Source organism: Sciurus carolinensis, chromosome 1, assembly GCF_902686445.1.
Source record: "Sciurus carolinensis chromosome 1, mSciCar1.2, whole genome shotgun sequence".
Lineage (NCBI taxonomy): Eukaryota > Metazoa > Chordata > Mammalia > Rodentia > Sciuridae > Sciurus > Sciurus carolinensis.
The window spans coordinates 73,342,424-73,364,748 of record NC_062213.1 but is presented as its reverse complement, the minus strand read 5'-3'; the positions used below and the strand labels follow the sequence as shown (position 1 = coordinate 73,364,748).

Genomic DNA, 22,325 nt, shown 5'->3' with positions numbered 1-22,325 from the left:
ATTCCTGAATTGCCTCGATTCAAGCACATTTGTTTTCCTCTTAATCAGAAAAATAGAAGAGTCTAAGAAGTAGAAGGGAACTTTTGTTTTGACATTGGGAGAAGGCTATAAAAGCAAGCATTTTCCCCAATGTTGAAAAGGGTATGAAGTTCCTGTTAATGGCGGACAGAGACAAGATCAGAGAAAGGAATTTAAAGAAAACTCCCATTTTTTTTAAAAACAACTGAAGGTATTTTTTAGTCCTAGATGCCTGACTTCTAACCTTGTAGGGTCCTGTTCAATGAAGTGTTTTTGGATCACAAGGGAGAAAATGTGAGAGTAGATTCTAAAATTCAGATTTGACTGCTAGCAGTATTTTTAACCATTTGGGGAAGAAAGCAAATGCCCTGATTTAATGTTCAGGTCTTGCCAGTTTACATGAGACTTACCCTATCCCATGGAAACTTGAAACAGGTGGAAAAAGGTTCAAGTAAATCTTGCAGAGAGCAAATTTGACCCCATATGCAAAAACTCGATTACTGTGCCATGGAACTTTGAACTTGGTGATATTCTGCAAGGTCGTTTCCAGTGAACATAAACAGTCACCACTCAGCTCTCCCGCACTGCTGATACAAGCAAAACACATTTATAAATAAGAGCCTCTGCCTTCGTGGACGCAGATGCATAGAAAAGGACATGCAGGACACTGCAGCCATTTAGTGAACAGGACATTGTTGAGCCTGCTGCCCTTAGGTGCACACAGGGTAGGAGGAAGGAGGGAGCTGCCCACGCTCAGAACAGGTGGGAAGCCGGAGGAAAATCACTTTGCTCTCAGCTGGGGAGGGCTTTGTGGAGGAAGCAGGACTTCAGGAGCTGCTGGAATGATCGCAGGAGACAGCTTGACAGGATGGGATGGGGCAGGATTCCAAGCACAGGGACTCCTGCCCAGGAACCAAGGAAATCTTGAAGGAGGGAATATATGCTTAGTTGAAAGGGCAGTGGGAAATATTCCAAGGCTAGAAAAGGAGGAACGGGCCAGATATTAACAGGGCAACTTGGATGCACAGGATGCAGGAGTTCCTCATGCACTCAAACACAGTCATTATTTTCCAATCATTGCAGAATATATCATTACTTCATTGCATGTTTTTTAAGAGTAATATGGGTTGGAGATGTAACTCGGAGGTAGAGTGTGTATGGAGCATGTGTGAGGCCCTGGATTCAATCCCTAGTAACAAAAAAAAAAAAAAAAAAAAAAAAAAATCAGATGGCATCACATTGATCACCTTGGTCACCATACTCACACTCCTAACAGAGTGTTCAAAAATGAGAGATGATTCATCATGCTGCCTGGAATAGATGTTAAATGGACCAAAACACAGGGAAAACAACCCCAAAATTTGAAAAAAAAATTAATGTGTTTTTTAAATTAAAGAAGAGAGAATCTTGGAATAATGATTATTTCCTAAAACGGTTAAGAATTGGGAATTTACTTTTAAAAGGAGGAGTGTAAATAACAGTTTTCCCTTCTCCTTTTCCTTCTGCTTCTGCTCAGTGTTGTGGATGCAACCCAGAGTCTTGGACATGCTAGGTGAGCACTCTGCCACTGAGCTACATCCCGGCCCTAAGGAACAGATTTCTATCTTCAAGGAAGAAATGCAGAGACATCAGAGATTTCAGTTAATTTTGACTGAGACTGTTGAGTTATCCTTCAAAATTGCTGTAGTGAGGTATAATCCTACTATTGATTTGTGAGAGACTGTTTCCCCAAATCCTTCTCTATTTGCTTTATATTACTCTAACAAAATAACTGAGATAATTACTTGTGACGAGAAAAGGTGTATTTTGTCTCAAAGTTCTGAGGTTCCACTCTGAACTTATATGTTGCATGACTTTGGAACTCTAGCAAGGGTAGCATGCCATGACAGCAGTGGGCGATGAGGCAAAATGGCTCACATCACAAAACAGGGAACAACAAAAAAAGGACCAACTAGGGTCCCACAATCTGATTCCGAGGCATGCCCTCAATTCTCAATGATCTAGGAGCCTCTCATTAGGCTATACTCCTAAAATTCTATAGCACCCCCTTATAGTACCATGCTGGAGACCAAGCCTTTAGCACTGGAACTTTGGAAGACACTCTTCCAAGCCATAGTTACTTCTCAGGAATAGAAGTTACCAAACTTACGACGTCATAGGACTATAACTGGTATCTTGCTTTACTTTGACCTTCTCTAATTGTGATGGGAAATATTTATCTATATCTGAATTTCTATCATCATCTGAATCAATATCTGTACCTAATCTGTCTCAACCATTTGCATCTCTTCTGTGAATTGTCTTTTCAAACTCTTTGCCCATTCTTCTCTTGGTCTCTTTTTATTTGTTATTTTGTGTATGTTCTTTGTATATTAGGGATATGAATCTCAGTGCCAGAGAGTACACACTCCATTGCAAATTTTCTGGTATTCAGTAGAACTGATTTTCCTTAATTTCCAAGTTAACGGTTTAAAAAAAGTATTTTGGGACTGGGGACGTACCTCAGGAGAGTAGCACTTGCTTAGCAAATAGGTTCTATCCTTAGCATCAACCAACCAACCAACCAACCAACCAACAAAAACCCCAAAATAACAAAAAACAAAAAATCAAAACAAACCCCGAAAAAAAAACCCACAAAAAAACCAACCATGCCCCCTATATTTTGATATTTTAAAAAATTGTATTTCCTTATTAATCGGGTTGGACATTACTAATGTATATTTCTTTTGTAATATCTCCTTGCTCACTTTTGGGAAATGCTAATAGAGTTTAGGTTTTTGTTGGTTTATAGGACATGAATTCAGGGTCCATTATTTGTTATAAATATTTTGTCATACAAATTTTAGGTACTTCAGGTATCCATGAACTTTCAGTGAGTTTTTCTGCTTGGTTTGTAGGGCAACTTCTGATGCTGTGGACAGCCCTCTGAGATTCACTGTCATTGTTCACTATCTTTGTCCCTATTCCTTGTGTCATGGTACCAAGTTATGTGATGAGCTAGATCTGTCTGGTAGAAACTTCTCTAATGTAACCCTACATTAATGTGTATCTGGGGCCCAGCACACATCAGGTGGCACCACACACTTGGTGGGTACAAATTCTGTCTAAATTCCCCCATATTTGTTATTTGATTTTCCTTATGCACCTGTTCCTGAGTGCTGGATTATGGGAGACCCAGCACTTTTCCCTGGAGAGGTTGTACATATGGTTTTCCTTTCTAATTTACAGTTTTAGGTTGCACAAATGTCCCTTTATATTTGATACTCTTATCACCCAGCCTCATACCCACACAGGGACTTAGCTCTGGTCGGGTAGCCATTGTGGAAGGTGCGTATGCCTTCCAGCAAAGGGAGCAGGTGTTGGGGCTGATGCAGCAGACAGGACATGGGTCAGATCACTGGAGATTGGGTACAGCCCACACAAGGAGTCGGGGCCTAGGATGTCACAGGGCACTTGTTGTTAACAGATGGCTCCAGAAGGGCAAAGGGATCCCAGTCCTCCTCTTCTTGTATTCATTCCCTCCCTTCTCTCTTCCTTCATCCCACGTCTGCATTCCCCAGTACCCTTCCCTCTACCTTTTTTCCATCTCTCCTTCTCCCCTGCTTTCCTAAATTTTCTAACTCTCCCCATTTCCCTCCCTTTCTTCCCATTCTTACTATAGAGCAGGCATCTTACAGACCTTTGGTTTTATTTTTATCATTTTGACAATCCTACAGCATAAACATACATATTTCCATTTTTCAAATGGAAAATAGGAATGTTAGCAAATGAGACATATTAAGGAACTCTAGTCAGGGAGAGATGAAGATGGCTTTGGAAACATCTTCTGACTGCAGAGTCTGCATTTGTGGGCACCATGTTGGACCACTGTTTAGCCTTCAAAAGATGTAATCTCAGGGGCATGGCAAGTGGGTGGGTGGGGTGGGCGTCCTGTGTGGGATTGCATGAACACTCCTCCACCTTTATCCATGACCAGACTCGGTGCTGCGCTCCCTCTTCCTCTCTCCATTTGTGCCAGCCCCACCCCACCTATGACACTCCATCATCACCTGTCTCCTTTCTGCTCCTTTGTTTGTCATTCATTACACTGTAGGTTTGCTGTTTCCTCCCACATCTAGGGAGGCATTATTATTTTGCAAACAAAACATGTCCTGCTCACCCTGGAAGATGGGTTGTCTGCAGAGATTTCCTGCAGACTGCTGTGCTCATCGGTTCAGGATTCTTGTAAACTGCAGTCACAGAGGGTGGCACTTCCTGCCAGAGGGAACCTTGTCCTCTCCCTGACCTCTGTCTTATTATCCCTTGTTGTCCATCTTGGAATCCCTCTCCCATTTGCACAGAGGCCCTCATCATACCAACATCAGAATATCTCAGGCAGGGAAAGAACCATGTCACTTGGAGGTGGCAGGGGACATATAGACATTGCACAGTGGTACATGTTCCTGCCTGTGTCCTCACTGGCCATTCAGATGACTCACATCTCGATCCTCCCCCAGAACCACTGAAGGCAAAGACCTGTATGTTCCTGAGCTCCAGCACAATCAATTATATCACCAATAAATAAAGTCTGAGAGACATGGCGTTCCTTCCCAACCCCTGTAGAACCTTCTTTGAATGACATGGTTCTGATCCCCTGGCAGTTGCTGAGAAAGTATTTCAGGAACTCCACCTCAGACAATGCTGGCCGCTGTCCCTAGCTCCCCAGCTCCTAGTTACATTTTGCCTTTAGCTTGGGAGTTTCTGCTTCTCTCTCCTCTCAAGCTCTTTCTCTCTCTGAGTCCCTTGGTCATTCTCTTTCTGGGTTTTACAAAGGGGCAGGGGACAGCGAAGCAAATTCAAACCCTGCTTTTTGAGTGGGGTGAAGCCTTTCACATGAAGAAATAAAGGAACAGACATTAATAGCTTGGAAAACAATGGTAATATTTAATTAACCTTTGGAAATGGCTGATCTGCACATCTGCACGTGTCAGCTCCTCTTCAGAACAGAGGCACTGTGTGTGCCGATGCCAAAATCAACACGCTGGTCCGTGCATTTCCTCCATGGGGATTTCACAGGGGGAAAAAGTAAGAATATATCCCCCTTCCCTCCCCCTCTCCCAAATCAGTTGTTTTACTTTTAAAAATTCATGTGATCCAGCTGCCCCCGTCGGGGTTGGACATGGCCTGTTGTGCAGCACATCTGAGGGCCCCGAGTTGAAGCCTGGCTCCTTTCCCTGTCATTGTAGCAGACAGGCCGCGGGCCTCCTGGGGGACTGAGGGTCAGTTCTGATGACAGCAAAAATCAGCTCGATGCACTTGGAGCTCTCCCAACAGGCACATATCCACAGGACAAAGGGAATTAAACTCATCTGCAAGTGTCAACGCTCTGCCTTTTTTAGAGATTTTTTTTTTTCTTGTAAAGGTGGCTTGCTCTCTTAGTTTGAGGAGTCATGTCATCCAGGGAGCGTGGAGGTTGGCTCATTAAAATATCACCTGGTTAAAGTAAATCAATGTTGATGGAATTGTTTAAGGTATTCCCCCTCGTGGAGCTGGTGTGTCATGCTGATCAACTTGTTACTCCCATCACTGGCTAAATGGAAACCCCTCCTTCCTGCTCTGTACCCCATACCTACTTTAATGAGCATGTCTCACATGTAATCAGAAAGCTCAGTTGATGGGTGGAGATTGATGAATACATTTCACTTCTTTTTATCAATAGCCATAGCTGAAAGAATAAGGGAGGGTAATATTTTGCTCTTTGCAACTTCCAGGAATTAAAGGACCAGTTGATAAGTACATTTAAGCTCTATGTACGCATCAGTCAAGCAACAGAGTGCCTTTTGAAATGGTAAAAGAAATTGTTATGACTTGTGATAAGTCTTTCATTGTTGTTTTTATGTGCTTTACATGATCAAAGAAAAAGGTTTGGAGTTTCTAAGAAGCATGTATCAAAACCATAAAGTTTTGGGTAAAATTGTGGGTATATGAAGACTTGGTGAGAGTGGAATGAAACACAGTTGATCCAATGAACTCAATTACAAAGATGACTTTCCCCTGATGGGAAGGACATACCACAGTTGAGCACAATGATTGCAGAATGATCTTCTCTCTGTTTTTCTAGCAAGATCAATATATGTGGAGATCAAGAAATGAGACTAGAATGGATGAGTTCCTTTCTAACATGACCAGGGGGCACGCCTCTCTGGAAAAAGCAGCCTAATCTGTGTGGACCTGGCCATCAGTGACTTGACTCACATGGAGAGGACAAGAGCCAAAGACCCCAATGATCTACAAGTGTCATAAATATCAAATCTACCAGTGGAAATTGCTGAGTTGAGAGTGAGGGTCTTTTCGGTCTCTAAAACTACAAAAGTAAGGTTTTCTAGATGTAAAAGAAAATTGGTGGTTTGGTTAGGAGCCTACACTTAGAGACCACTTACTACACTCCAGGGTTATATTAGGTATTTTATGTTTCATCGCACTAAATCCTCATGATAAACCTATGAGGTATTTTCTAGTGTGAGACCTCCATTACAGGTGAGGAATCTGAGGCACAGAGAGGATAACTTATCCAAGGTCACATAGGATGTGTGTTTCTGAGTAATAATTGAAGAGTTGAGTGACAAAGGAACATATCAGTTGTATGTGATGGTTTGCATTTGTTAAGTGTATTTTCTCTGTTTCACCTTGTTTTAATTGTGTTAATAGGGCTTAGCTGCCCAACCTGACTCATGGTGTATAGTAGCGTTCAACTCCCCTCATCTCAACTCCCTCATCTACCGGGGGACACAGGAGTCTTTCCTCCATGAAGTGGAAACAGGGTAGATCTGAGACTTTTGGAAGAGCCCTTCCATTCTGAACACAGTCAGGGATAAAACTGAAGTAAATTAAAACACAAGAGTAATGGAGAGGAGAAGCTGACACACATGTATGAAACTTTTCTTTTACCTCATCTTCTTCAAAAAGGAACGGTTAGCATCAGGAGAGAATTAGAAAAGACGACTGAATGGCAAACCAAAGGAGATATTTATTGGTAGAAAAATGTGATCACTTCCAACCTGGTCACCCAACCTGGGTCTATCTGACTCAGAGCTCCAGCTGATGGCTAAGGACTGACAGCCTGAGTGCAGGACATCAGCATCAGGGTTCTGAGAGCATTGCATTGCAGAGCTGGGAAGGACTTCAATGCATGAACTGGTTGAAGTCTCTACTATCTGGTCTGGGCATGATTAAACCATCCAGAATTAATAAAACATGGCAAGCTGGGCAATTTCTCATTAAGGAAACAGCATATGGATGCAATATTCTGGGGTCCCGCAATCCAAAGCATCTTAGAGATAGGCCTGTTTTAGTCTTTTTTTCTGCTGTTGTAACAGAATACCCAAGACTGGATATTAGAAGGTTTGAGAGGCCAGGAAATCCAAAAGCTTGGCAGTGGCATTTGGTGAGGGCTTTGGTGCTATGTTATCCCATGGTGGAAGGCAGAAGGGCAAGGAGTGTGCATGATAGAGCATAAGGACTGATCTTATCCTTTTATTTTATAACTCATTCTCACTATAGCTAACCACTTCTAGGATAAAAGCATTAATTCATTCAGGAGAGCATAGCTCTCACAACTTTATCACATGGTATTTGTTCCCCCCTCCACCCACCACCAATACTATTACAATGGCAAGTAAGTTTTAACATGAGTTTTGGAGTGGACATTCAATCTATAGTAGGGTCATAACAGAAAGAGACTTAAACCATCTCCTGAGGTTCCTCTTGGGCCAGGGAACAGCGTTTTCATCAAGAACTCCCTCTGATGTTGAAACTAAAGGCTACCAAAATGGAAGGGGAATAACAGTGTCATTGATGGTGCTGGATGGTGGGAATAACCATGAGAGCCAAGGGACTTCTTCAATGTCCCATGTATTCATACCTGTCTAATCCCTGAGCTGCTAAACTATCACTTTCAGAGATCAGCTTTCTTGAAAATCCTAAGGAGGTAGGGAAAGAAAATTGCATGTGCATACTTAGGAGTGGAAGCTGTGTAAATGTGTGTGCATGCATTTTTTTTCCCCCAGCACTAGGATTGAACCCAGGGCCTGATGCATGCCAGGCAAGCACTCTGCCACTGAGCCACATTCCCAGCCCTGTGCATGCAATTTTGCACACAAGTGATGAGAAGCTGAGGATCTGAGCAGTTTTCCGAGATTCCCCAGAATATGGAAGCCTTGTGGTGCATATGGGAGAACTGACAAGTATACCAGAAGGTGAGAGGAAATGGCTGGAAGCAACACTAATGCCACTCCATCTGGAAAGAGGGGTGCTGTTTGGTACGTCTGGAAAGCATTATTTCTGCAAATAGCTCAACCTCTATCAACTTTCAGGCAGGGATCCCGATCTGCTGCCAAAATGAGATCTCCCTGACGGCAATGTGGTGAGGGACACTGAGCAAATGAACAAAGCAGGAAATCTGTAGAGATGGCAGCCGTTAAGGTACCACACAGCAAGCACCTGCCTCTCTCCAAAAAGACAGCCGGGGCTTCACATCACATTAGACTGGGGCTGTGCTGGGGAGGGATGAACCTGGTGGGATTTGGAGCTCAGCAGCCATATCCAACAATTTCTCACAATTTTTGGGCTCAGAAAAGCCCCCAATGTAGTTAGCCAAATGGCTTTTCTGCATTGATTTTTATACCCGTGGGTATTATGAAGGAAATTAAATCCATGTGTTTCTGATTCAGTTGCCATTAGCACATGAAAACGCTGTTTTGTGAGAGTTATGGTATGCTGTGGGTGCCTTCGCACAGTGCTGCTAAATGCCATAAAACCGTCTAGCCAGACACGGAGGTGCAAGAAGCCGGGTGCATTCTGCTGTATGCCATTTCCCTGCCTGTCCAGAAGGCAACATGTTTTTGTCATTTGCATCCTTTCTGAATGTAGCACAACATGTTTTCTCGTGCCTGTTAATCATCTATCATTTCCAATTTGAATGAAGCCATATTAGTGTGGATGATGAGAAATTGCCCTTAACCACTAAGAGCTGGACAGGATTCATATTAAAGCAGCCATAAAGGCTGGTACTAGTCTCCAGGTCCAGAAGCAAAGAGCCCAGTGGAAATGAATCCCCAGGAAGGGCTATGCAGGCTTGGATCTGCAAAACCCAGAAGTGGGGAAGCATGTGTTGGCAGTGAGAAATGGCAGGGGAGCCTTGGTCTGGGAGCAGGATGGGGGTGCAGGGGGGCATGTGGGGCTCATTGGATGCTTGCTACTTGCTATCTCTCAACTTCCTCCTTGTTGATCGTTTGGTCAAATGCCTTTGGTTTAGGTCCCTTTCTAGGTCTGCTATTCTATGAACTAAAGAATGGCCCTTAGCGGGGTACAGTGGTGCATGCTTATAATCCCAGCAACTTGGGAGGCTGAGGCAGGAGGATCACAAATTTGAGGCCAGCCCTAGCAACTTAGTGAGGCCCTAAGCAGCTTAATGAGACCCTGTCTCAAAATTAAAAATAAAAAAATAAAAATGAAAGAAAGGGCTGAGGATGGGGCTTAGTGATAAATTGCCCCTGGGTTCCAGTTCCCAAAACAAAGCAAAACAAAACAAAACAAAACAAAAGTTTGGTCCTTCTTTGTCCTTAGTTATCACCTTCATTTCATGATTGAGTGTACAGATGGGCCCTGCCTTATGATAGGTCCACCATTTGACTTTGCAATAGTGCAAAAGCAATATACATTCAGTAGAAACTATACTTGGAATTTGAATTTTGGTTTTTGAATTTTGAACTGCTGCCTGAGATGTAAACCCATTGTAAGCTGGGGACCATCTGTACTATGTGGAAGACACAGATATTTTGCTTTTGTAGGAAAGATGCAAGAAAAAGGGGAGGGGACTAATTTATTGAGTATTGGTTGAGGCCAGCACAGTGCTAAGGTCTTTATCTTCCAATTGCATGTTTTCTTCCCAAGAACTTTCTAAAGTAGACATTATTGCCCCAATTTTATGAATGGAATTTTACTAAAAATCAGACAGATTGGGTAATTTGCCCAAGGTCACAGAGTTTGTAAGTGAAGGAGTTGAGATATGGAGTCTCTTTTCTCCAACCCTAAAGCTCATGTTATTTTCTGTCTTCCTTACTGTTTTGTATAATTTAGTGTGATGAGTATTAACTTTATATGTATAATATATACTATTTTATATCTGGAATCACAGTAAGGGGGAGACTGATTTTGCTTTGTGGACACTAAGATTTCATGAAGAAAATAACATTTGTTTTGGGTTTTGAAGGACAAACAGGAGTTGATCCAGTGGAAATGAAAAATGGGTTGCAGATGGTAGGAAGAATGGTGTGTGCAAAGATACAGAGTAAAAATAAGGAGAGAAAAGTATTTTGGGAACTGACATTATACTCTTTTCAAAGATGCTTTTAGTTGTAGATGGACACAATACCTTTATTTTATTCATTTACTTTTATGTGGTGCTGTGATCGAACCCAGTGCCTCACACATACGAGGCATGTGCTCTACCACCAAGCCAGAGCCCCAGTCTCTGAAGATACACTCTTTACCTCATTTAACAATACTGACTAATGTACACACTCCTGAAAAATTTGAGATTATGTTTCTCCTGTGGAAGTAATTATAGCTTAATTGTGTGTTTTCTGAACCCCAGGTCTGGTCTCATCCTTCCATTTACTGGGCTGCTCAGGATCATCTTTGAGACCAGGTGGCATCTTTAGGAGTGGTTTGATTGATTTTGACTTTGGTCAACCTTGACCAACTCAGTGGAAAAGGTGTTCCTTCAATTTTTCTCCAGTCACATTATCATCTGAGATATTTTTCTCTTTACATGCAATTGGGAAAATCAGTTTGAGCACAGCTGGTGGCAATTTTGCTCTGAATTCAGAGGTTGTGGAGCAAACGGGAAATTTCATGCTGCAGCCTTGGTGGCGGCCAACTGAGCTTTAGTAACTTACATGGTGTGTTCACAACCTGCTTCCCGTGAAATTGCCCATAAGTGTGGACAACCTGGGAAGTCACAGCTGAGCTGCTTCTCTAGAAGGCTCTCTGGATTTCACGAGGAGGCTTGTTCTAGCCTTAATACAACAGCCCTCTTCTATGCCTTGAACCAGCCAAGATTGTCCTGTACCCTCATCAAGAGTGGTGGAATCCTATCATAAGTATTCCAGAAACCTCTCAGTTCTGGGAAAGGGGTGTGCTGTGCTTCTGACTGAACAAACTTGCCTACTTCAGTCTAGAATTTAATCTGACGCATAAGTACCTTTGGTGACAAGTCCATGCTTCTAATAATTTTAAATGAATCCTTCTGGAGCTGATGATAGCTAATAACATTCCATTTCAACCTAGAGGAACAACTTTTAGTTCAGAATCTTTCCCTAAACTTCATTCATTAGTCAAATGAAGAGGTCTGACTCAATGATCACTAAGGACCTATCAGCGATAGAATTTTTCTGATTTATTTTAGCTTTGCTGGAAGTTGAGACCAACTGTTTACTCTCATTCAATCAGATAACCTTACTCTCTCATTCTCATTCTAAAGACCGTTATAAGGGTCTGTGTCATTCCTATCCTTGCTTTCTCTCTTAGCTCCATTAAACAAATCCCAATTTGTTTATTCTTTTCTCAGAATGCCATTTTCCCTAGACATATCATCATGTATATGGACATGAAACTTTGGGACCCTCTCCAAAGTCTATACATCACACTCTAATTGTATCATCTAAACATAGCTCCAGTAGAGGCTTAATTGCAGTGGGGTTATGTGGTTGTGCATTGATATAGTCAAATACTGCCTTTCCAAGTCTTCCATGAGAATGAAACCATTTCAGGGAGCTTGCAGTCCACCATCTTCTTTGGTTGGTACCTTTTTGAGTATAGGCAACATTAACTGTGTTATCAACATGGTGGCCAACAATTAATGTCCTGGACCCATTCCACTCTTGGCTTATACAGAAAGAGGCCACTCAGGTGGCCTGGAGACACTGTTGGCAGGAACCATTGCTCCCTCTATAAATAAGTAAATATAGGGAGTGTTGACATTGGTGTCCTGGCCAAAGACCAGTCTACTTCTAACTTCATGTTGGGGGAGATGGAAAAGAGAAGGGTTACTGAATAGGTTTTTGAGAAGTTATCTCAGTTCTACTTGGAATCTCTCCCCTTTTTGGAAACCTTTCAATTGCCTTTCTGGCCCCTATTGGAGAGTGAGACAATTCTGTCAAACATGAGATTGTGTTAGTTTGTTCATAATAATTAGCAGCAATAGACTGAAATGGAGCCATTTCTAAAGATGAACTGTTGTCAACAGATACTTCAGCTGTAGTTTGGAAAAATGGCTTAGCCTCTGAAAAAGAGTGCATTTAGCTTACCACCACCTCCAAATCAATTTAAGGTGCGGGACAGGCCCATACCACTTTAGGTATACACAGCTCTGGGGCTTGATTTTCCTCAGTCCACAGATTCATGAGGTGTTTCATCCCTGCCTCCTGAGTTACAGAATTTTGTGCATTGACTGAATTTGAAGTCAGACAAAATGGTGGCCATCTTTCTAAGTAAAGAAGGCAGTGTGGAGAAATAATTCACTTACTTTTGCATGCCTAGTGATTGACCTGGGCTCATCACATCAGAGTCACTTCACAAGATTTGTGGAATGAATGAATTTGGAGATTCTTGGTTTCTTTGCTGTGAGCCACAATCTCTGCCTTTTTCCATATTTTGAGTTATTCTACAGCCACACTCTGAAGATGTCTTAAATTTAAGATCTGACTCATGCTTTTCTTGCTACCAGTTTTCATCCAGTTTTCTTTTCCTTAATACCTTACCGCCAGTATCGTGTAGGGCTCTCCATAAAGACTGTTCTAGCCCACGCTGCACATAACTATTTTGCTCTCCTGGAGCACGTGCCTAAAGATTCTATGCACTTGCCCGTCCCCCCCCCCCCAAAATCATTTCACTTTTTTCTGTTCTTTTTCCTCTTTTCTTGAAAAAGTTCAAGATCCTCCAATGGGAACAACTAAGCAAACCTGAGAAACTAAGGAGAAAGAATCAAAGGAGTGAAGAGCATGATTATTTCTCTTTTCTTGAGACCCATGGGGATGGCTGGTTCCCTGCGAAGAGTCACCAACCTTAAAGGTCCATGCACACTTCAGTGTTGCACTATTGTTTTGACAGCTGAAGTCCAAAAGAATTAATAAACTTTGAGTCAATATCTTCTATAGTTTGGTTACTGCTTTTATTCAAAGTGTGATGCATTATCTATGAATTGAGGCATGATGTAAGGCCATATTCACATATAGCCACACTTACTGAATATTACTGGGTTTTGGCTAGTTTAGATATCACTGCACATTCTCATGGCATCAGAGCAATCTGAGTTCCTACTAACAGTTTCATGACGAGACTTTCACGTAATTGAGGAGATTTTGATTTCCAAGAAAGGCTTATCTCTTCAGGACTCTGGTTCCAAAGAATTGTGGATTAGTGGTGTGGAAGTTTCAATGGACAGCCTTCCATTTAGGGGCAGGCGTGGTTTAATGGGCAGCTTATGCCATATAGATCCCTAACATATTTGTGTCACATGATTGTCTTTTCCTGGGCTTCTTAATAAATTTTTTTAAAAAAATTTAATTGTGTGAAAATACACACAGGCTTAGTGGCAAAGGAAGATAGTTGTAAAAATTGAATAAATAAATAAATTTTTTAAAAATCCGAGTTATTGATGTCTGACTTCCTCTATTCATGTTTTTGCTACTCTTGTTGCTTTTTGGTTTTTGTTTTGCTTCTTGACTGTTGTTGTTTTCCAGGAAAGCTGTCATTTATCGTGAGAACAAGAGCAGCCATGTGTTGATTTTTCTAGATTCTTTTTGGATACTATCCCAGTGCTAATGAAGGCCCTTCCAAAGTGCTAACGAGCTGGTGCCAAAATCAGTTATGCTGAACACAATAGAGGAGAGTGGTACACAGAAAGCATGTACACCCGTCTATGTATACACACGCATCAATATATTTGAATTAATGTGTGTGTGCAACTTTCTCTGTGCAAATATACACACCCATTCATGCAAACATGAAATGTGGGTGCAGGAGCCACACTGAGGAGAATGTGAGGGCTGCATTTTTATGAAAGGAATTTTTACATCTGCTTGCAGAAAATTGTCTTTGACCAAAGTTTTTAGATTTTTTTCAGTTCTCTCATTTTTCAGGGAAGCTAATGGAAATGTACATTAATCAACTTAAAAAATGTAAGGGGCATGTAAATATGGTCACAGATCTTATTTCTTTTATTAAGAGATGAGGAGTCTACTACCAGAAGCACCTGGAAAGTGCTTAGCGTAGTATTGGCTGCTGACTAATTTTAATAAAGTCTTTAACATTGATCTTTGAGTACTTTGGAGGTAGTTTATTAGGTGAAAGGAGGATATTTAGTAGCTGGGGCATTCTCTGCCCTCAATAGATTGTCCCTGCCTTTCTCCCAGTGTGTAATTATTCTCTTCTCTATTTGTTTACACAGCTTGGAGATGGGGACAGAGTTCTCTGGCGACCATGCAACTGACGGCAATCACCCTAAAGAGAAGCATTTAGAAGCTATAAAACCTAAGTGCCCTGCCATGCACCATTACATCGCACAGTTATTCAAATTTAGTAAATTAAATTAAATAATCTCAAATAACTTGATTTCGGGGCTTTAAAAATTCATCTCTATGGTGCCCAGTAGTCAATTTCCTTTATTATTATTGTTCATCAAGTAGAATTTATGTTTTTTATGAATCAAAATCGTCGCCTGCCTCGCGGTCCGCTGCCGCTCAGGGCTCCCTCGGTCTAGTCAGTAGCTTGGTGCGCCATCTACCGGCCGCCTCTGGTACCGCGTCTGGGAGCCCTCACATCAGCCAGTGGCTCCGGAATTGGGGGAGTCGACCTGAACGCCCGGGCGGCCACGTAGTCCTTCCTATAAAAATCATAGACCGGACGATGCTGTCAGCTACTGTGCTAACTACTCCCCTGGACTTTGCAAGTGTGGTTCGCTTGATGTCTCGGAGACAACCCAGAGAGACTGGCTGCGGAGCCTGGAGGGACGTTTTCAGTCCCCCCTGCAAAGCCAACACATTTGGTCGAGTTCTGAGGCTCCCATTCTTTACCAAAGCCCTAATGTTTGCCCCACATATCTGGAAAGCCAAGTCGTCCCTTCCTCATCCAAACCCTTATTCTGCTTATCTATACTACTGTTCAAAGGGGACATTTGATGTTTAGAGGGCTGCTGCTGGTGCTAAAAGATCCCCTAGAAAAAGACAGTGATGAATTTTGTCATGTTTTCAATTTTTAAAAAATAATTCGTTTCTGGGGAAATCTTTTTAACATTTCTGAATTGGAGTCAAAGTCAGGGGTGGTAATGGCAATGGTAAGTCCTGCGTTGTTTTAGAGGCTGGTTTAAATTTACATATAGTTTAATTATAGTTTAACACATGAACAGCCATAAGACAATGGTGATCTGGGTTGAAGGAGGGAAATCCTTTCCAAACAGCATTAAAATATTCCTTAATTCAAACTTCTCTGCTGTCTTTGCTTGATCTATCTTGCTTGCAAAATATCACATAAATGTGCCACTTATGTTTTCCCATATTTTGAAGAACATAATAATCCAAGCATCCCTAAAAGGCATCCAGGAAGTTCCTTTTCTCCTCTAGGCCTTTAAGCAGAGGGAGCAGAGTGCATGTGTGTGGGTCTGAGTGCCTTCCAGTTTATCAGCCATCTTCCTCCCTTCCCCCAGTCAAATGTTTCAACATAGCAACAGATGGTGTTTGGGGCTTTTGGTGAGTTTAAGATGATCTATTTTGTGCTTTCTCAGGAGAACTGAGACCATAAGTCTGTTCTGTCATTAATAAGTGCAAACCTTCTTTTAAAAATTATGCTTCACACAGTCTCCTGATTCAAAGTTTTTTTAATGCGTTTTTCTCATCTTCAAAAGGAAGTCTCTGTCCTTCTCCTTAAAAGGAAATTGCTTCTCTCACCTTGTATCTCCACTCCCATAGTTCCTAAGCATTTTTGCTGTATGTTTGGGCAGAAAAGAAATTAAGGAAAAGCTTGCCAGATTGGAAGAAAGACACAATTTATAGTTCCTTTACATGTGTTAGGTTGTAAATCTCCAGAGATTTCAAGATCATTTTATTTTCCAAGCAAAAGTCAAAACTAAAGTAACAACAAAGTAAAACATAACATTTAATTCAAGAAAAGCAGATTGAGGACTGGGGATGTAGCTCAGTGGGGGAAAGTTCCCCTAGCATGTGCAAGGCCCTGGGTTTGATCCCCAGCATTGCAGTAGAGTAAAAGAAAAAAAGATTGAATAGTGCTAGGGGCTCTTGTTACTGACATTACATTTAGTGAAGAAAATTTCATTCTCAAAGGACTTTCTGAGAGTTTTCTTCTTTGCTACTCAGTCATGTGAGGAAAAACCAGTCTCTTCTTGTAGGTTGTTAAAGTTCAAGGTGGAACCATCCTTCTTTTACCTGTTAACTAAAGGTCAGCTCTTCTAAGATCCTGGCCTTGTAGTTCATGTCATTTTGTGTTATTACCATTACCATTAGGGTAGCATTCTTTAAAGATTTGCCATGGTGTGAATGGTCCTACATTGCATTAGATCCAGGTTCTGCAAAGCTTCACCAACCAGCTACTGTGCTGATCCAGGTGCTAGAGTCTGGATTTACCCCCCTCATGCTAATCTACCTCAGTACTATGGCCTTCTGGTACCAGTCTACCCAGTAATCTTTATTTATTTATTTATTTATTTATCTCTTTACAGAGTTTAAAAGAGTTGGTAAAGAGACAGGCATTATCTAACTAACCCAGACTTGGTACTTACTCTGTTTTTTCCTTAATAGAGAAAACCAAAAGAACTAACTTTGTGACTTCATGCTTTCTGAAACCAAAACACAATAGGACAGTGTTATAGGCTAAGTGGTGTCCCCTTCCTGATTCATCTGTTGAAGTCCTAACTCCTACTACCTTAGAATGAGACCTTATTTGGAGACAGGGTCTTTGTAGAGATAGTTAAGTTAAAATGTGATTTTTAGGGTAGACCCTAGTGCAGTATGACTGGTGCCCTTTTAAGAAGAGGAAATATGTGCACAGACATGTGCAGAGAAAAGATGATATAAAGACACAGCGAGCAGGTGGCTATCTATCTACAAGCCAAGGAGAGAGGAATGGCACACCCTTTCCTCACAGTTTGTAGAAGGAACCAACTCTGACACCTTTACTTTGGACTTGCAGCCTCTGGGACTGTGAGACAGTACATTTCTGTGGTGTGAGTCACCCAGTCTGTGGTCTTTTTTTACAGCAGCCCTTGCAAACTTATACAGATGGTGAGAAAATTTATTCAGTCACATGTATATTTTGGTATTTCAAAATAATTTCTACTATTCCAAAATTCCTGGGACTTACCTTCCCAGGTAGGGAAATGTGGTATGCTTTGGGGAAGACCTCAACAGCACACTAGAGGCCTTAGGTGGTCTCTGGCCTGGCCCTGCCTAACTCATATGCTGAATCCTCTGTAAATCATAACCTAGTACTGGAGTCTATGGAACACTATGGCCACATGCAAACTGTAGCTATTAATGGGAACAAATGTCTTCTATTTACCTTCATGTATCTAGACACAAAAAGCACTTTCCTGCTAAGGAATGAAATACTTCAAGACCATAGTGCTTTATGACTCTCTCTTGCAAATCCTGAACATGATTTTGTGCAGGATAATACCCTTAATACCAGACGTTTCGATGCCCCTGTCTGTGCCACCCAGATGGAAAGCTCAGGTGAGAGCTGTTCGCTTGTGAAAGGTGAGGCCTTATCAATAAATGCTCTTTCAGGGCTTTCCTGATTAGCATTTTCATGACTGTAGTTGTTTTCCCCCAGAAATGCTTGGTCAATGCTAATTCTTTGCTAGATGCCATGGACATTGGGTTGATTCCATATGGTGTGTGTTGTAACCTCACAGAAGCTAAAGTAGCTTGATATCTGGAGAACACAATAAGCATAGCAATGATGGATTTAGTTTCATAAATAAGAAGAGACACAGCTACAACATTTAACTGGGTTTGTTTTTCATTTTAGGTCAGTTAGTACACATTTCAAAACTAAAACAAACCGTGAGAATTTAATCTCATTGAAAACGAGTGTAGTTATTTTTATTTTCTTTAGTGTGGATAAAATTCAAAATGAATCTCAGGAAGGCAATAGAGAAGCAAAGCAAAGAACTATCTTTTTATTGAAGTTTCTTAGTTTTGAAAAATCAGGTACTGTTATCAAGAACCTGAGAGATTACTAATGTATACAGGTCATGGTGCCAACCTTAAAATAAACCTTTAGTAATAAGCAAATTGTCTTGCATTTTTATACAATAGCCATCATATTGTGCCTGTTCTAATAGAGCAAAGAATGCATGAAGGAAGTGAGCATGATGCATCGTATATACATACCATTCTGTCACAGTCCATGAGTGAGGGGAACAATATCTCATGGGGGCTCACATTGTCTTCCCGATAAAAACGAAGAAGAATGGGAATTAATAAGGATCTCGTATTTACAGAAAACTATCCACTGCCCTGTGTTAGGCTGTGTTTTACACACACACACACACACACCAACACCACCATCATGGGAGAGAACAGAATTCAGTAGACATAAGATATTTGCTGTGCATATATGATTACATGACCTGTGTAACTCTACATCATGTACAACCAGATGAATGAGAAGTTATACTCCATTTATGTATGATGTGTCAGAATGCATTCTACTGTCGTGTATAACTAATTAGAACAAAAAATATATATATCAAAGAAAAGGACATTTGCTCTTAGAATTTGGGGATTAAATACTCAGGAGCTAATCAAATGTCAAAAATAGGAACAGAATTGATAAAATGAATAAAATGAGTTGTCTAACTCAAAATGATATAAGTATATCACCTTTTCTTTGGGTTCATGTCTCAAGACCCTACATAAATTAAGTTCATAATTTGACCCATTTAAAAATCACTTTCCTTTGCTATGGAGGTCTTTAAGGTCAAGTTCAAGAAGTGTTAGTACTATAATAGTTTACCTTTTCTGGTTTCTTTTCTGAATATCTTTCTCTAGGATTGGTGTGCTTAAACTCTCCCCATCCCCATCTGCACCTGAGAACCGATGGGCTGTGTATTTTCAATATCCAGTACCTGGTTAGAATAGTATGACAGATAATCTGCATTATTTTTCATTTTTCACTTGTCATTAGGATATTTGAGGTAATATGCCAAATATACTCCTATGAAATCCCATGCCTTAAAACATCATTCCTCTCAAGGTAATCTCATTCCAATGTTCACATTTAAAAATATGATTTTGTTTACTGGTGATAATGTGTGTTAAGCAATCAAGAGAATATTTTCATAGTTTAATAGAAAAGATCCTGATGTTTTTCCTCTCTTGATGCTCCTTGAGATGAATGTGGTGCAAAAATATGATTCGTTTCATTGCTACAGAAACCGCTCAGAAATCTTTACATGTAATGATGGGCTAACAGCTGCAAACACAAGGTGACATCTTTAAAGATAAGGACACTGAGGTATTGATTCGACAAATCTATTTGGCAAGGCAACTGTGATGTATAGATAGGAGAAGGGGGTGTCAGGTGAATGTGCTAATAGAAAATGCCTTGCACAGTTCATAAATAATAATAATTATAATAAAGGCTCTGCCAGTGGTTTAGGGAACCGAGTAATATGAATTGATTGTTAACATTTTACTTTAAAGATGGATTAAATTAATGCTGAATCATACAGTAATTCTTATGAAAGTACTGTACATATGACATTGAAATTAATACCAAATGAATTCATTACAAGTGAGATAATTACAATGAATACCCAATAAATTAATAGCAACAGGACATTTAGAGTTCTAAGCATTAAAATACAATGTTGAGGGTCGCAAATGCCATGGCTACTGTCAAGGGTTGGGTGGCCTCAAGCTCAATTCCACAGGTTCCTCAACCTTTCAAGGCGAGTTTCCCCACAGCTGGGTTCAAGAATGGTCATCTTGCTGGCGCTGGACCAGATATGCTGAAAGATCACTCAACTCTTTTTGCAGTAGTCTCCTTAAGCAGACCCTTAACAAAGAAGTGCTGACCAGTCAAGTAAACCACAACAGCTTGGTGAATGTGGAACTTGTAAAGATTCTAGAACTGAGTCTTGGAGTGTGAGCAAATTCTTGGATTGATCTTACTTCTTCTTTTTCCCTGCTACCTAGGAAGCTTTCTGTGGTGTATGTGGGAATACAGTAAAACTCTTATTTTGCATAGAATCATGCTGGAATGCAGAGAGGTACAGGGACTTCCCCAAGATCCCCTATCTGGATATCCCCAGCCCAGAGTTCTCATTTCTCCTCTGTCTGACAAGGAGACAATAAACATGAAAACTAACATTTATTAAGAACTTATACAAAACCAAATGTTATGCTAAACGCTCTATGTGTATCTTTATACATTCCTCTCAGTTAAAGATCTTATCTGTTTTACGACAGTTGACATACAAGTTGAGTAAGGTGCTCAAGGACACATAGAAAGTCAGAGAAGGGTTAGGAACTCTAACCTATGTTCATCTTTCACCAACATTTGGCTCTGAACGCCCAGACTGTCAAGCAGCTGTGAGGTTCCACCTGGCGCTGGTGAGACATGGTGTCCTGTGAGTGACTGGGTTACAGAGGCCCTGGTAGCTATACCAGGAAACTGGGTCATCTGTGGGAAGAGCAGAGGAAGCTGGCAGAGAGCACAACATGAGTGGAAATGAAAGGTACCACTTCCAGGCTGAGGGTTTGAGATCAGGGATGCCTTTACCCTGTCTGATCTCCTGTCTGCAGGGGCATGGTAGAACCCGGATGAGTGAGGCCTAGCAACAGGGAACCCTGGTATCATACTGTTTTCTGTATCAGAAATATTTTTCAATTGCTAGTTCACAAAAATGTTGGGATTTCTTGGCTCCATTAACACCTATAGGATGCAAAACAGGAATACAGGAATGCAGGTCTAAGGTGATTTAAATTCTGATTTGGTTCGTTGTGATTTTATAACTCCTACAAAGCAGGAAAATCATATTAGGGTCAGTGACATTTCCTGGGAGGAAGGGGTCCTCCTACACATGGCCCCTGAGTCAAAGAGTTCAGAAGGTATAATTGCTTCTACGGTGTCCCTGCAGAAATTCCAGATGTTATTGGAATTTTCCTGAGGCCCTGGCCCATCCTGGCCTCTGGCTTCTCCCATGAACTGACAATGGCCCTGGGGCTGCAGATCAACTGTGTACACCTGGGCCACGCAGTGCTGTGCTGACCATGTGACCCTCACACGTCTGTTTCTACCCAGACCAAGCACACAGCAGTGACAGGACCATAGTTTTAATATCCCTTCTTCAGAAATAATTTCAGTATTATGAAGAAATGTTTCTGTCCAAAATACTTAGATCACTCTCATGGAGAAGGGAAGCAGAAGAGAAGGGGAAGAAATCCTGAATTTACTGTCTTTGCCCAAAAGTGTTTAAGAAAAAAATGATCATGAATTGGCAAGACTTAGTTTTCCATCTGTGGGGTTGGGGGTGGGGGTGCAGAAATAATTAAGCTTGGCTATGGAGAAATAAAGGTATCTTTGCACACATGGATGCATTTTGTACTTTACTCTTGTACTTTACAAATGTAGTGACTAGTTAATGCTATGGAAAGTCCTGGACTCCTCCAGGCTTCCAGAAAAATCATGACAAAGTCCCTTTAAGACAGGATCTGCCCAGCAATGCTGTTTTGTGCTGAGAAGGTGGCTATCATACAAGTAGCATATTCATTCATTCATCCAACAGGTATTTATTGAGCACATATACAGGCATCAGGCTTTCCAGGGTGCTAAGAAGCTCTCTGCCTAGAAGGATGACTCTTTTACTAAGTGAAAGTCCTTTTATGCCTTAGCCACACTGTTTAAGAACTTTGCTGAGATTAGCTACTATGTAGGAGAAATGCAAAGCACTGAAAAGGTGTAGGTTTGGGGTATGGTCACTTGATACTAAGTCTCAGCTGCGTTTGTAACTGGGTGAGTTATGAATGCTCTTCCGGCTTTAGCTTCCTCATTTGTAAAATGAAATTACAGATTGAGTAACCCAATCCAAAAGTCCCAACCTGAAATGTTCCAAAAATCTGAAACATTTCTTTTTTCAGTGCTGGGGATTGAACCCAGGACCTCACACATGCTAGGCAAGCACCTTACCACTAAGCTACACCCACAGCCCTTTCTGTCTTATTTTGAGGCAGGGTCTCAGCCTGGAC

General features: G+C 41.2%; 1 long non-coding RNA gene across 1 annotated transcript in view; it reads left to right on the top strand.

The window, feature by feature from the left end:
* Nucleotides 1-15,459, top strand: part of LOC124958445 (uncharacterized) — a 45,168-nt gene extending 29,709 nt beyond the window's left edge. The window contains exons 3-4 of the long non-coding RNA XR_007103887.1: nt 8,064-8,252; nt 14,507-15,459. This is a non-coding gene — a long non-coding RNA (uncharacterized LOC124958445). The remainder of the gene's footprint in view (nt 1-8,063; nt 8,253-14,506) is intronic.
* Nucleotides 15,460-22,325: the final 6,866 nt, after the last annotated feature.